The following is a 14,738-nucleotide window of genomic DNA, read 5'->3' as shown; positions in this document are numbered from 1 at the left end:
AATTGAATTTAACACAGAAACATGACTTCAGATGGATGAGACTGAAGCACCTCTCTAAATCCTGGGGCATGATCCAAGTACAGCTCCTTCCTCCCTCCCAGGACTGTTTAGGTCTATAGGTGTCCCAGTAGCACCTGATGAGCCACTTCCCAAAGGACAGGTATTCCCTCCATCATAATCTATTACCGATGGGTGGAGGGCAAATCATTTTTCAATTTTTTTTTCTTTACTAGTTATCAAAGACTAGCAGATCTCTTTTTTTCCCTTGATATCATATTTACTTTAATTCCCCAAAATCTGTATTATTACCTTGTCCTTCTATCTTAAGCTGCCCCTGATTTTTAATTTCCAGTACTCAGAGACTTCCTCTCACCCCAAAGGACACGTTTATGATTCTGTTTCCTTGGGAAGCAACATCCCACCAACATCTCCAGCCCCAATTTCATTGGAAAGATCTGTTATATTGGTGTGTAAAAGACAGGGATGTTAAAATAGTAACAATAACAGAAAAGACTGTAAAATCCAGAGCCAAAATCCTGATGTGGTTCAGCATGGTTTTACTTTAAATCAAATTTCTGAGGCTGCTGAGGCTCAAATTATGCTATTAAATGAGATACGTTGTCCCACCCTAACTCATTTTTCCATTTTAAGTGGAAGATTCAAGACAGCAAATCTAACAAATACTGCCTTATGTGAAGTCTTGGAAAAGCATTTATCAGCAGTGTGCACATGAGAGACAGGGTGCTGGGAAGAATAAATGTCCTCTAGATTAGCTAGAATTTAAATTTAGAAACAATTCAATCTCTAAGATATTTAAACAGTGACCATCTTTGCTTCTCTTTGGTCACACAACATCCTAGTTTGTCAAAACAGTATTTCTCTGAAGATCGTTTCCGTATGTTGTCAGAGGAATCATTTCTTTTTTTTTCTCACTCCATCTAGAAAAAAATTGCTTTATTTTCATGATCTGTTGCAAAATTTAGAAAGTGAAAATAAACAACAGTTGCCTTAGAATAAGGACACTTGACTAAGAACTTTAAAAACATATTTTAACATTTTTCCTCCATTTCTTCATCTATTTCCCTACAAAACAAACAAAGGGTCAAACAAACAAACAAAACAATAAAACCATTCATTACCTGTCCAGTCTTCTTTACATGGTATTCTCAGTCACACTATTAGCCGCAAAGTCAAACCATGACCTGCAAGAACTTCTACTTCAGGTGGAATTTTGTTTGACATTGACTAATCCAGACATTATTGAACTTGAACAAAGACATCAGCATTTCTGTTGTTCTTTGTCGTTAGATTGGAGAGGTGGGATCTGCAGTGGTGACACATGAGACATGGGAATCCCACTTGTTTGAATGCTTCCAAAAAGACATCTCTTGGTGACTAAAATATGATGATAGTTATATATCTCTTCCATTCTCTTTCTTCCCCTCTTCCCTTCAATTTCTAAAATAGGACATCCTTTACAAGCAGACCTAAAGGTGTCTCCACCACTGATGTCTAATGGATGAGCATTCTTTGAAAACAGCTGAATTAATTTGACTTATGCCAAAGAATTTTCTTGTCCTAATGTCTGGCAGCTTGGAGATGCAAGACTCTCATGCTGCATGTCAGGAAAACTTTTTTTTGGAAGGTTTACATAAAGTCTTTCTTTCTTTTTTTCCTTCTTGTAATCACAGTGTAAATTATGAACATATATGATCTGCTAAAGAATATGGTTCCCATTTTCAGAGAGTATTGCTTATTATTATACAGGGTTTTCTGTCTTTTTTTTTTATATCATATAATTATACATCAAATATTATTCACACCAGTCAAGTCTGACAACTTTTACCCTTAAGAAATTTTCTATCTATCTTTCCATGCTGTGTTTCACTCTTTTTTTCCTTCCCCTTTCAAAGTATATGTGTTTTAGACCACAGACAATTTCATCTGGGTCATCCAGTTTAAAAAGACTAACTAGCAGGTGAGTATGTGTCTGAGGAAGAGGGATCCACCAAAGAAAAGCCATTACAGAGAAAAAAAAAGTCCATTCACGTATTTGGACCCAGATCTACAAGGATATTCTCATACAGATTTCTCACAAAGCATCTGGGGCTACGTCCTCATGTGGCTTATCAGATAATTGTCCTGTTTTTTTTAAATCATTCCTTATGATTAATTATAGTTAAAAACATATATTTTATACAATTTTTGGATAGTTTTAATGTTTTGCCCAAAGCAAGGAAATGGGATCTCTGATAATTTCTCAGTGAAAATTCACTGCTTTTGGAGGCTATGAGGCTTTCATGGAGTCATAGGTCTCATTTAACTCTGAGCAAAACAATTGCCAGAGGACAATATTCCAGGTGGCTGAACTAAATGGGCATATTGTGGCTGTGTCTTTCACACTAAAACCTGTATAGAGACCCCAGATCTTTACCCATAGCATTTCACAACACAAGGAAAGGGGGTGCTACCAGACAAGGTAGCACTAACAAGCATATTGTGATCATCCCCCTCTACTCAGCCCTGGTGAGGCCACATCTGGAGTACTGCGTCCAGTTCTGGGCTCCCCAGTACAAGAGGGATGTGGAGCTGCTGGAGAGAGTCCAGCGCAGGGCTACCAGGATGATCAGGGGCCTGGACCATCTGCCCTATGAGCAAAGGCTGAGAGAGCTGGGCCTGTTCAGCCTGGAGAAGAGGAGGCTGAGGGGGGACCTGATCAGCGTGTATAAATACCTCAAGGGAGGCAGTGAGGAGGAGGGGGGCAGCCTCTTTTCAGTGGTGGACAGTGATAGGACTAGAGGAAATGGCTTCAAACTGAAGCATCGGAAGTTCCACAGGAACTTAAGGAAGCATTTCTTCACTGTGAGGGTGACAAAGCACTGGAACAGGCTGCCCAGAGAGGTTGTGGAGTCTCCTTCTTTGGAGATCTTTAAAACCCGCTTGGATGCAGSCCTGTGCCACGTGCTCTAGGTGACCCTGCGTGWGCAGGGGGGTTGGACTCGATGACCTCTGAGGTCCCTTCCAACCTTCGGCATTCTATGATTCTATGATTCTATGATTCTATGATTAAAATACCCTCAAAAACATAAAAAAACATTAACCTTATGTGGAAGATTATGAAAAAGAATATGAATCCATCCATATGTATGGATATAATGTTGAAGGGAGGGAGGAGAGAATGGAAGGAGGAAAGAAGGAAGGCAGAAGGCAAAGAAGGCAAGATGGGGAGAGAAAAAAGAGAGAAAGGAAAAAAAAAAGAGAGAGAGAAGAGAAAAATAAAAAGAGAAGTAGAAATAAGGAAAGTGGAACAAACTGAAAGGAAAAGGAAAAGGAAAAGGAAAAGGAAAAGGAAAAGGAAAAGGAAAAGGAAAAGGAAAAGGAAAAGGAAAAAAGGAAAAAAAGGAAAAAGAATCAACTAAAGAAAAGGAGAGGAATTCAGTTCATAATTCATATTCACGGATATTGGAGTCAAAAGGCAGCATTATCCCGCTCCAGCCTGCCTTTCGTAGCAGAGCGGATAACACAAAGTGGTCTAGCAAGGACCTCAAATTAGGTGAAAATGAGCACATCACTACATGACAAAACACAGACAAAGGAGCAAAGTACTTATTTGCCTTCTCTTGCAGTCAAGATTTATTTGTGAGTGATTAATTTTTTGTGTCCACTCTGAATATTGTATGACTGCCCTTTTATAAGATTCCAGAGGCTTATGCCTTTGGAAAAACTAACTCTGTCTTCAGTGTCTTGCTCATGAAAATAAATCATGAAGCCAAGCATAGATACAAAATGGGAGGGGGGGGGTGTTAAAGTTTACCTTGAGTTTGACAGAAAGTATGTGTGTGGGAGGGAAACAGAAATTATTGTAACTCATTATCAAGGTATATGCATATATATGTATTACTCATAAAACAAACTGATAGTCCCATCAAACTAAAGCAAATGGATATCTACATGGCAAATCTCAAGAGACTCTGAGTGACACTGTCCCTGGTAAAGAAGATAAATCAAATCTCAGATAATTTCTGTCCCTTCAGTAGTATTGATGATGAACATGATTTCATAGTCTGGAGTTAGGGGCCATAAGGAACCATTATAATCTTATACTCTGACCCGTTCCATTACACATACAAGGGAATTTCATGCAGTAATTCCTGCTTGGGGATCATAAGCTGAAGTAAAACTTGTAGAGAGATTCCAGTGTAGATTTAAAAACATCCAGACACACAGTGTGCCATGTACTCACTGCAGGTACTGTTTTGACAGTCTTTTTCTCTACTTGGGGCACAAAGTAATTATTTTTTAATTTGGGCTATAATCCTGGCAATACCCACAGCAGCTAATTCATCAAAAACAAAGGAAAACTAGACTCAGAACCCTGAAACAAGATTGATGAAGACTTCAGGCAATTTCAGGCACTAATTTCCTTACTCTCATCCAATTCTCCCTCCTCACCCTGTCTCGGCATCTGGCTCTGCTTGCTGGGTACCTCCCGTTTTGACCTTAAGGTTCTCTACAGGGTGCTTCTAAGGACTGCCTTAGCACAGGCAGGGAGACACTTAGGATGGGAGTCAACACAGACAAGTCCAGGAAAGTCAAATGTTGATCTCCAAATTTGAGCTTCTCTTATAATCACAGTGAAAAGCAGGCACCACCAGAAGCAGATCTGACACTTCTGTTTAATATTTCACTTTTGGATCTTCTGTTTCTCTGTCATTACTATAAAAGCATCCTGGAATGACTGGAGTAGATTTAGTTATCTCACTTTGAGAAGCCTGTAACTACTGTCTAAGCCCTGATGAAACCCTAAGGATATGCACAGTGTGCTCTGAGCATAACTCCATAGACTCTAGTGAAACCAGGATCTCTATGAAGCCACAGCGAGAGTGCCAAACTTCTAATGTAGTATAATGGTTAGGAGTCTAGTCTTTCTATTGTTAGAGGAAATGCAAATCCTAGGATATGCTAAAACTAACAGCATCCTCTACCCGTCTCTTTCAGCCTAAACCACTCAGAAATAGCTAGTGCAAAACTCAGAAGTGTTTAGCAGGTGGAAATTTGAACCTGTGTCCCAGTGACTAACAATGTTGCGCTGGAAGAAAACTTCTACTTCATATATGAAATAAGCATTTGTTTTGCCCAGAATCTCCTGGGCAGTGCCATGTCTGTTTGTTTTTCAGACTCCCACTCAGACGTATTTGGCTGTGGCTGTTAGGAATTTCTATCCCCTCTTGCAAACATGTATGCAAGGCTTGCTCATGAACTGCCAAGACATACGTATACTTTCATCGGGGAGTGATTAATATCCATCTCTGTTGTATTGCATGTTTCACACACACTGGAAGGAAGTTCCCTGAGAGACACGAGTGCCATTGCCCCGTATCATGTGCCAGACATGCCGACAGCTGACACTGGAGCAATGTCCATGAAGGATTGAGAATGGCTCTTTCCTGAACATTGACCCAGCTGAATGACCAGGGGCATGGGATAAAATTGCCTGCAGCCGGAGATTCCCTGCAGTCCACCAGAGCAATAAATAACCTGAAATTACAGCACTGGGCAGAAGTGCCTGGCAGATTGCTCTTGACTGATTTTGTCTGTAGAAGGGCTTTCCATCTGAATCTTTCCCATAAGGTCAACCAGATGATGAAGTGTATAGCAGGAGATTTGAGCTTGGGCATTCTCATTCTACAGCTTGCTCTGCCAGATTGTGTAAGCCAAAGTGCGGCTTGTTGAAGACAACTGGTCTCAAATGAACATTCATCATCAAACAAGGCTGTGATACCCATTTCTCCTTTTGGTATTGACAACTTGAAGAAAAAAATGCAGACTCAAACATTTTTGACTTAATAATCCTGATCTGGTGGAATGAGATGCACATAGGTGGTCAGTGGGACAGACCACATAGTTATTTGGTGATGGTTTACTGCAATCTGCCCCGACTTCTTAATTTTTTGAACTGTGAAAAGATATTGAGGAACATGACCAAAAATGAAAGAATCTGCACAGAAAGGAGAAATATTCATAAATAGAAACGATATGCCCAAATCTTTCCATCTGAGGAAGAATTTATTGTTTATGTGGCAAAATGGATCATACTGACAATGATCAGCCCCAGAATGACAGTGGCTGCATCGACACAGCACAAGTCCCTTTCCATTGGGAGCATTGGCAGAGGCATCTGGCAGAGAATCAACATGAGAAGTAGTTTTGGATGGCCATGTGGAAGCAGGTTAATTGCTGGGCCCAGAAAGCTAAGATATTCAGGCAGCACTGGCATCGTTTTTAATTTCCCCACAGCAATTTTAGGAAGTCGAAACCAGAAACCCACCCAATGGGAAGTCTGTGGGGGGAATCTTGAAACCTCTGGTCATTCAAACTGATGGTTTTGGACTTTAAATCTTTTGAAGTTTTTCTAGGATTGTTATTCTGCTCTAAGTAGCTAATCATTACCAGCCAAGAACTGCAATCAAGACTTAACTGGAGATATTCCTCCCTTCTTTTGACATATATAATCTATTAAACACATGCAAATGTTCTTTTATTCTGGTTTTCCCATTTCACATTGACAACCAAGGTACCAACTGTGCTACCCAATAGATCTTGGAGGAAAGTTTTCATTTACTTTATGAAAACCTAAAGTGGTATCCATAAAAAAGCCTAGAGATTAAGAAGGCTTGTCTTCTTGCCAATCTGTTGTGGATTAGTTTACAAGAGTTTTCAGTCTGGAAGTCCTTACCCTGCCTTTTAAGCTATCAACATTCAATATCAGTGATTAAAGCTTGAGTACTCAGAGGCTGGAAATAGTGCCTAGTTAAGTTCAGCCCAATATTTCTCCGTTGGTAGGATGATCTACTTCAAGGTCACAAAGGAGTCAAAGCCCACAAGTATCTCTCAGGGATCCATTGAGGCTCAGGCTCCAAGCCTCCAGAGTTTAAAAATTTATAATCTGGTTATTTTTGCCAAAACTATTAAATTCCTATCATGTGGCTGGTTATAAAAATAGAGCTATCTCATTTCTTCCTTCTTCTCAGGCTTGTACAATATTCCCACATTTCTAGTCTGGTTTTGTGTTTCAGAAAAAGCATTTTATTTATTTGAAAATTAAAAAAAAACCCTCCATCACAAGGAGGATGGGTCCAGCCTCTTCTCAATGGTGGCCAGTGATAGGACTAGAGGAAAGATCCTCAAACTGAAGCACTGAAAGTTCCACAGGAACTTAAAGAAAAATTTCTTGACAGTGAGTGTGAAAGAGTGCTAAAATGGGTTGCCAAGAGGGTTTGTGGAATCTCCTTCCCTAGAGACATCCAAGCAGGTGCTTGGACGCAATCTTGTGCCACATGATCCAGGTGACCCTGCATGTGCAGGGGGCTTGGACTAAATGATCTCCAAAGGTCCCTTCCAAATTTAAGAATTCTATGATTCTATGATTCGCTGGAGAATGTAATACCCCTGTTCCATTATTTTACTGTCTCTTTTAATTATTTTTACTAATTATTGTCCTTTCATTGTGTTTTATGGTTTTCTTTGCTTCCTTTTTGTTTGTTTCTAGTTCATACATACTGCCTCCATGCTGCTACAGGAGAATTAAGATGGGGCTAGAATTACTCCTGTATTGAAACTGTGTTTTATACTCTTCAATTTTATCTACAGAAAGCAGATCACTGAAGCTACCTGTAAACCCATGGAACCAATTTGACCTGATTACTACACTCCCTGGTTTGAGAACATACCTTCACCATTCACCTTTATTTCAGAAATTAGCCATGTTCTTGCCATGATATGCTGATTTGAGCCATTTTACTGTTTTTTTATTTATTTTTTATTTTTTTTTTAACCCATTTATAAAGTCCAAATAGGAGAAGAGCATGAGTAGAAGGAACAGAGCTATGCCTACAGTTACACAGACAACAAACAAACCCTTGGGAAAGGGTATAGTGCAGAGTTGAAGCTGAACAGGACTACTACCTGGCTGCCCAGTAGATTAACGAAGTTAATCTTCAGAGCTGTTGGGTTTCACATTTTATTTTATGATGACTATATTCATCACACAAAAACCTTCATTACTTTGCCGTTTTGGATACAAGTCAGATGGAATGAGAGGTTTAAGCTTGGTCATAAACCCTGCTATGGAGGCAGTTGCTATTATGAAATAAAGAAAGGTTCATTTTGGACCCCAGGCTCCCTCTTCCATTTTCTTACTCTTTCTCATTGATTTTCACTTGTTTAGTCTTCATGGAAATGTTGGCTTTTATATTTTCCTGTCTTGCAAACATATGTTCCTCTTCCTTATTTCTCTTTTTCTTTCAATCTTCTTCTTTCTTCTTCTTCTTCTCCTCCTATCTCTTTTATTATCTTTCTCTTCTCTTTTTCTCTTCCTTTGATAATACAAAAGTGATCTAATGGTGTAATTTTAGCATTCCCAACAGACAAAGAATTTAGTGAGCCAAATGAAGTAGCCTTCCTCTACAATACTCTTGTTTCGAATGGAAGGAGTCAGTCAGTGTGACACAGGCTAGAGAGCATATTATTGGCACAAAAATACACCTCGCTCTTCTGCACAAGTTTTACTTTTCCATGGAATAATAATACAGAAAAGTAACATTTGAGGCTTACTCTGCTGTCTTTGTTGTCTGTCAATGTTTTTACATTGTTCTCTGAACCTCTTTGCCTAGTAGACCCTAAAGCCAATGGCTGGCGTTGAGCTCTGAGTTATGCCTCTCAGGAGAGCAAGACTGAGTTTTGTCAGGGCCAGCAGACTTCTTAATTATGCTGTAGCAGACATTTGGCAGATTGTATTCAGCAAGTTCCAGGTCTGACCTAAATTGGATGCTAAAGGATTCCTCAACCCAAGGAAGGGTGTATCTTCTCTAACAGCATGAAGGTCATTGGCGGGAGAATACGTCTTACTGTAAAGGCCTGGCCTGAGCTAGGGAACGAGCAGAACTGCAGTCTTGCTGCTTGGTTATGGGCTTTTCCTGGTCCTGCTTAGCCAAACACAGATTAATACAACCAGTAGTTAGATGGGAGACTTCCAAAGTGATCCTGGCTTCTGTATAAAAGTATAATACCTAAATCATGAAAATTCACCTTATCCCCTTCAGCCATCATTCCTGTAACTCCTTAAAGCCGTGCTTTAGAGATAAGAAAGGCCTGGACTTTGGTTATGCCCAAAAATGTAGGATTCAAGAAAGGATGAAGAGAGGAAGGATATGGGTAGTGTTAAGAGTCCCTGTCCTGGGTAATTTCTAGTATAAGCAACAGCAATTCCTATGATTTCTCCTGCAGTTTTAGCTGGAGGCAACCTCTTGTAGGCAAAACAGTGCAGCATAAATTTCAGAGAGGGAGCTGACAGCGTAGGTTTATCAGGTTCAACAAGACTCGGTTTCATGTCGTTAACAATTGAAGAGAACTGCTGCTCAGTTAGCAAGCTGCTGGGTCCTACTGAACATGTGATGGCGCTTCATTGATGTGATGCAGTGCTCTGAAATCTTTTGTAAGAGAAGGTGCTATATATATGTAAAATATTATGGTTACATGGGGGATTTTTTGTTTGTTTTTCATTTAGGTCAGCCTGAATAAGCTCTTCCTCAGACTTAACTAGCAAAGCATTAACGTGGAAAACTTGATGGCTTGGGGTTTTAACTTCTTGACCAGTTTAGTCATCTCTGCTGACTTGTTGATTGTTTAATGGGGAGGATAGGAAAGGAGGGAAGAATTCTGCACTCACAGTCACTCTGATGGAAATGATAATGAGAAGTAGGTGACTAAGGCTTTTGCACCAAGTGGCTTGCTCCCATTTAGCTGTGTTATTTTTTTATCCAATTGTTCCCCAAAGATTTTGATTTCGAGCAAACAGAAACAGAGTTCTTTTTTTTTTCTCTATTTTTTCTGCCTTTTTTTTTTTTTTTTTTTAACCTCTTGTCTCCTGGGAAGTGAGAGGTGGTGGTGGTAGAAACTATAGATTTGGTATTTTTCTTTCTGCTTGCAGCTGTATCTAACAGCTTGTCAGGAGAACGTATTAAGATCAGATTAAATCTGTCCTGTTGATCTATGACCAGATCAGTGTCCAGCTCACATTCTGTCATGAGATGATGAGATGGCAATGGAAAAAAAGGAGTAACTCATGAAGCCATTCATTTCCACTGAATTTCATATGATGCCATCCTTTACTTGTACTATTGATAAATGGGTATGGTGCTATAGTAATAACAATAACAATAACAATAATAAATTCATATCACAGTGTCATGGACTGGAATCACTGTAGCTGACTTGGAACTCTTTCAACTTGAGCTTTGGATCATTCTGGCCTCCAGAGGTCAAAATGCTCGAGACATGAAAAGAATCTTCAAAATAGACAGTTGTGGCAGCATCTGGGACTATGTAACTGCCTCTGTTCTATTTCATTATCCATGATATTGACAATATTAATAGCAAAACCATTAACAATAACGCCTACATTATACTAGAGTTTTATGAAATATGTAAACTAGTATATAGCATAGATAGGGGCTTCTTCTCTGCTTTCAATGACACAACAGATCTCACACTTGGAGTTCTTCACTCCAGAGCCAGGATCCAAGCTAATACTTTGATGTTAATTTAATATTAATTAATTTATGTAAGATTCTTAATTAAAATCTTGATTAAGAATCAAGAAAGAAGGAAAGAAAGAGAAAAATAAAGAGAAAGGAAGGAAGAAAATAAGTAAAAAAAAAGATATAGAATGAACAAAATAAAAGAAAAAATAAAGACAGGAAGCGAAAGAAAGAAAAGGGAAACTTTGTTTCTAACAACTATACAATTAGTCCAAGAAACTTAACATTGATATTTCCATTCTAGCTAAAGAATTTCCTTGACTGGAAGAATTAGGATTTTCAGAAATAACTCTTAAGAAATAGTAGTTTGCTTTTCTTTGCATGTCTTTATATGTGTATGCATGACTGTTCGTGTCTGTACCTGAATCCAGTGTGGAAGAAATGGAATCTAGATCAATTCTGATTTTGCTTTTGTTTTCTACTCTTTTTTTAAATCATATCTCCTATATCTCTGATATCTCCAGTATTGTTTGTAATTTACAGTGACAGTTGTCTCTCTCATTTCAGTTTATTCTCTTTATTATTAATTAGTTCTTATACAGTTTTTAGTATATTTAATTAGATAGTCTACATTTTGGTGGAGACCATCACAGTTGCAACATCCCTTTTTTGGTCTGAAGGTTTGTATTTCTATTCGTGTGTAACTGAGGCAATTTTAAGTCACTTTCAGTACCCCTTCGCTCTCTAAGTAATTCTGTTAAAATTTGAAGGAGTAATTGAAGGTTCTGTTATGTGCAGGTATCAGTGTCTATATTGATGTAAATTAAAAAAAGAGCAATCATATAAAGATTTTTTCCTTTTCAGATACCCTTCTGTAGACTGATTAATGAGCTTTCAGATTCTGGTCCAGAAAAAAAAANAAAAAAAAAAAAAAAAAAAAAAAAAAAAAAAAAAAAAAAACCCTAATGTTTCTATATAAAAGTCACTTCAAACTTCTCTATAATCTTTCCCTCACAAAAAGAATAAAGTTATGCATTTTCAGGAATAACTACCATCCACTACAGCAGCAAAGGAAGTAGCAAAATCTCTCTTCCATACCATATGCAACTGAAAGCACAGGGACAAATATGAGATAGTCTTTCTATGCTGAGCAGAAAGATGCCCAGTATATAGCAGCATCCTGTGTCTTGGGGTATTTTTTGTGTTGTTTTGTGCTTGGATACCACATAATGCAAGTGCCTGGAAGGTTAAAGCCATAGTTGTTTAGACTCCATAAGTATCCCATAAGCAAAAACTGGATGGCAGGGAGAGGACAGCTGAGGCAAAGGAGCAGTAGGAATTAGAAAGGAAAAGGGGGAAAGAGAGAGAGAGAAAAAAAAAAAAAAAAGAAAAAAAAATGTGTGTAAATTGGCACCAGCAGCCTGTGATGTCAGGGTGATGTCAGCTCAGCAGGTGGTCACTTTTTCCAGCTCAGCCTCAAACCAGGCGGGCCTTGTTTTTGTTTACTTTTCCTCAGGGCTCTGAGCAAGGCCAGTGAGCGAGGGCTCAAACAGGGCTGGCGAATCTCTCAGCATCCACCCCTCTGCTCTGCCCTCAGGCCACTTGAACCAGGAGCAGTCTGAGAATGGGGCTGGCGAATGTGGTGCACAGCAAGACCCACAGACCACTTCACCTGTGCCTGCTTTTCTTCTTTTTCTTCCTTTTTTTTTTTTCTTTTTTTTTTCTCTCCTTCCTCCCTTCCTCCCTCTCTCTCCCTCCCTTCCTTCCCAAACCCAATAAAATTTTCTGCCTTTCCAGCCTAGTATGATCAGAGAGGAAATAATTTGGGATCACACACTATAAAGGATGCCCACACTGATGACTTCCTCTAAGCAAAGCAGTTTGCTTGACTTCCTCGGTGTTGCTTTCTTACTGCTAAGCAATTGTTTTTACCTCTTACATGACAAGATATGCATATTTTCATATATAAATCACATACATGTATTGTGTAAGAAACCTTGGGGTACAAGTATATACAATCATTTTGTGGGCACCATAGATAAGGAATCTGAGTAGTTAGATTTTTATTTTTCTGAGAAACAGCGCAATGAACTTAATAAAAAATCTGTAGCCTTTTAGGCTTCTTGTAAGGGTAATTAATCTTTCAAGAAACAATGAGTACTTACCCAGAAGGGCAAGAAATTATTAGTACTAATTGAAAGAAGAGGTAAGACAAAAAATGTTTGTGGAGATTTTTGTTCATTTGTTTTTCTTTTTGCATCATGAAATAAATCTAAAACAGCTTTAAACCCATTGCATAGGTCTTTATACCAGAACTAGCTGTCCAGATTCTGTTCAAATTTAATGGAAATAAGTTGATTTATTTTAGCGCCTGTTCTGGGGAGAGTCTAATGCACTGATACACTGATGGATTGCCGCACATAGAAACAACCAAGTGAAAACCCTTTGCTCCTCACCCTGTGTTTTCTGCTCCCTAAATGCAGACTTGTTGCTTACATGTAGACCTACATTCAGTGACTATTTCTCCTGTGTTGCGTTGGATACGAGGGGACTACACTCATGCTGAGAACCCTAATGAAGGTCCAGGCTCTCGTTTGCATGTTTTGGCTGAGAACATACTCATCCTGGCATACTCATGATCCAAGGGACCTGGGTTGCAATTACCTCATTGGCTTAGTTCGATGAATAGACAAACAAGGTTTGAAATGTCCACACAGATCAAGCATTGCAATGGGGACAGCAAGGTGACTAGGATTCTGTAAATGACTGACAACATTATGACATTATGTGCTTGGGGTTAACATTTATTTATTTCAAGGGCTACACTAAGGGCTTGCACATTTTTTTTTATTATTTTTCTTTTTTTTTTCATTCTCATTAATCACATTGATTTGTCTTGTCATACAATCACTCATTTTTGTATGTTCAGGGTCTCTAGTTCTTAAACTACATCTGTAGTAGAAATCACGTGTGCCCGTAACCTACTTTTTGACACTGAAAACAACTGGTTCAGAAAGGTCTTAACCCCTCAAACCCTCTTGCTCTCTCTAATATGTGATGGACTACGAAGGATAAGATGTCTTAAGAGTAGTTTCTGACTCATGCTAACATGCAAACCATGCCCAGGACTTAATTCCAGAGTTTAATATTTGACCCAGGTCAATAGTCTGCTAAGGACAGTATTAACAATCTAACTGCAGATGTGGTTGATAGAGTTCTTTTGCCTATAAAAACTCCATGACACTATTTATTATTATAGAAGTAGTTTCAGTGCCCAGTCCTTAAAAAGGCAAAAACAGGTTTCTATTTCACTGAGTAGTGGGCAAAATAATTTCATTAAAAGATTATGAGGAGCTTGTAGAAGTAACTAGGGTGCTAAAGAACTGGATTTCTTTCTTTTTTGTTGTTGTTGTTGTTTCTATAGGTTAAGTTTTCAATAGTTTTCTTTTTTTTTTTTTTTTAGGTTTCTATAGCAAACTTTGTTTTTTATACACATGTTAATATTTGTAAATGCACCACTCGCTGACTGGGATCATTAAAGTCTAATGGTCTAAGGTCTGCTGAGGGTTCACAACTTTTCCTCATATGCAGGCTGCAGCCCTAATGTGAAACTTTCCCCAGTACAAAACCTTTAACACCCTATTCACTAGGGCTTGATGCTGGTTGTTGAAATCATACACAAACCCAGAACTTCCCTTCACTTGGACCTCTGTGGTGAATTGTGAAAATCATAAGCTTGGACGTCATCGCAGCTCATGGCTGCAAAAGAACATTTACAGGAGCAATTACTAAAGGAGGGGACCGTGCTGGAGCATTTAACTAACAGGAGCTGATGTATTCTGTTTTTCCTTTAGCAATACCACTTAGAAATGGTATTTAAACTAGACAATGGGGAGACTTCCCCCACGCCCCGCAGGATCAGGGATGAAATCCTGTGCAGCCTCCAGCTCTCACATTTGCCTATGACTCAGAAGGCTAAGATCTCCCCTCCCTGCATGCAGCCTTCCAGACGCAAGGAGCTAAGAAAGAAAATGAATTATTTTTTGAAAATGAAGTTCTGGAGGGAAACCTCAGATGCAGTAAGGGAAGGATACCAGTCCAGTGGCACCACCAATCTCTTCTTCCTTTTTCTTTTTTTTCATTTTTTCCTCAGATTTGCTCAGCTTTTTTTTCTTCACTTCATTTCTCATGCCTCTCTCT

Source organism: Nothoprocta perdicaria, unplaced genomic scaffold (assembly GCF_003342845.1).
Source record: "Nothoprocta perdicaria isolate Ctin4 unplaced genomic scaffold, notPer1 scaffold_237, whole genome shotgun sequence".
In the NCBI taxonomy this organism is placed as follows: Eukaryota; Metazoa; Chordata; class Aves; order Tinamiformes; family Tinamidae; genus Nothoprocta; species Nothoprocta perdicaria.
This window is presented reverse-complemented; position numbering follows the sequence as displayed.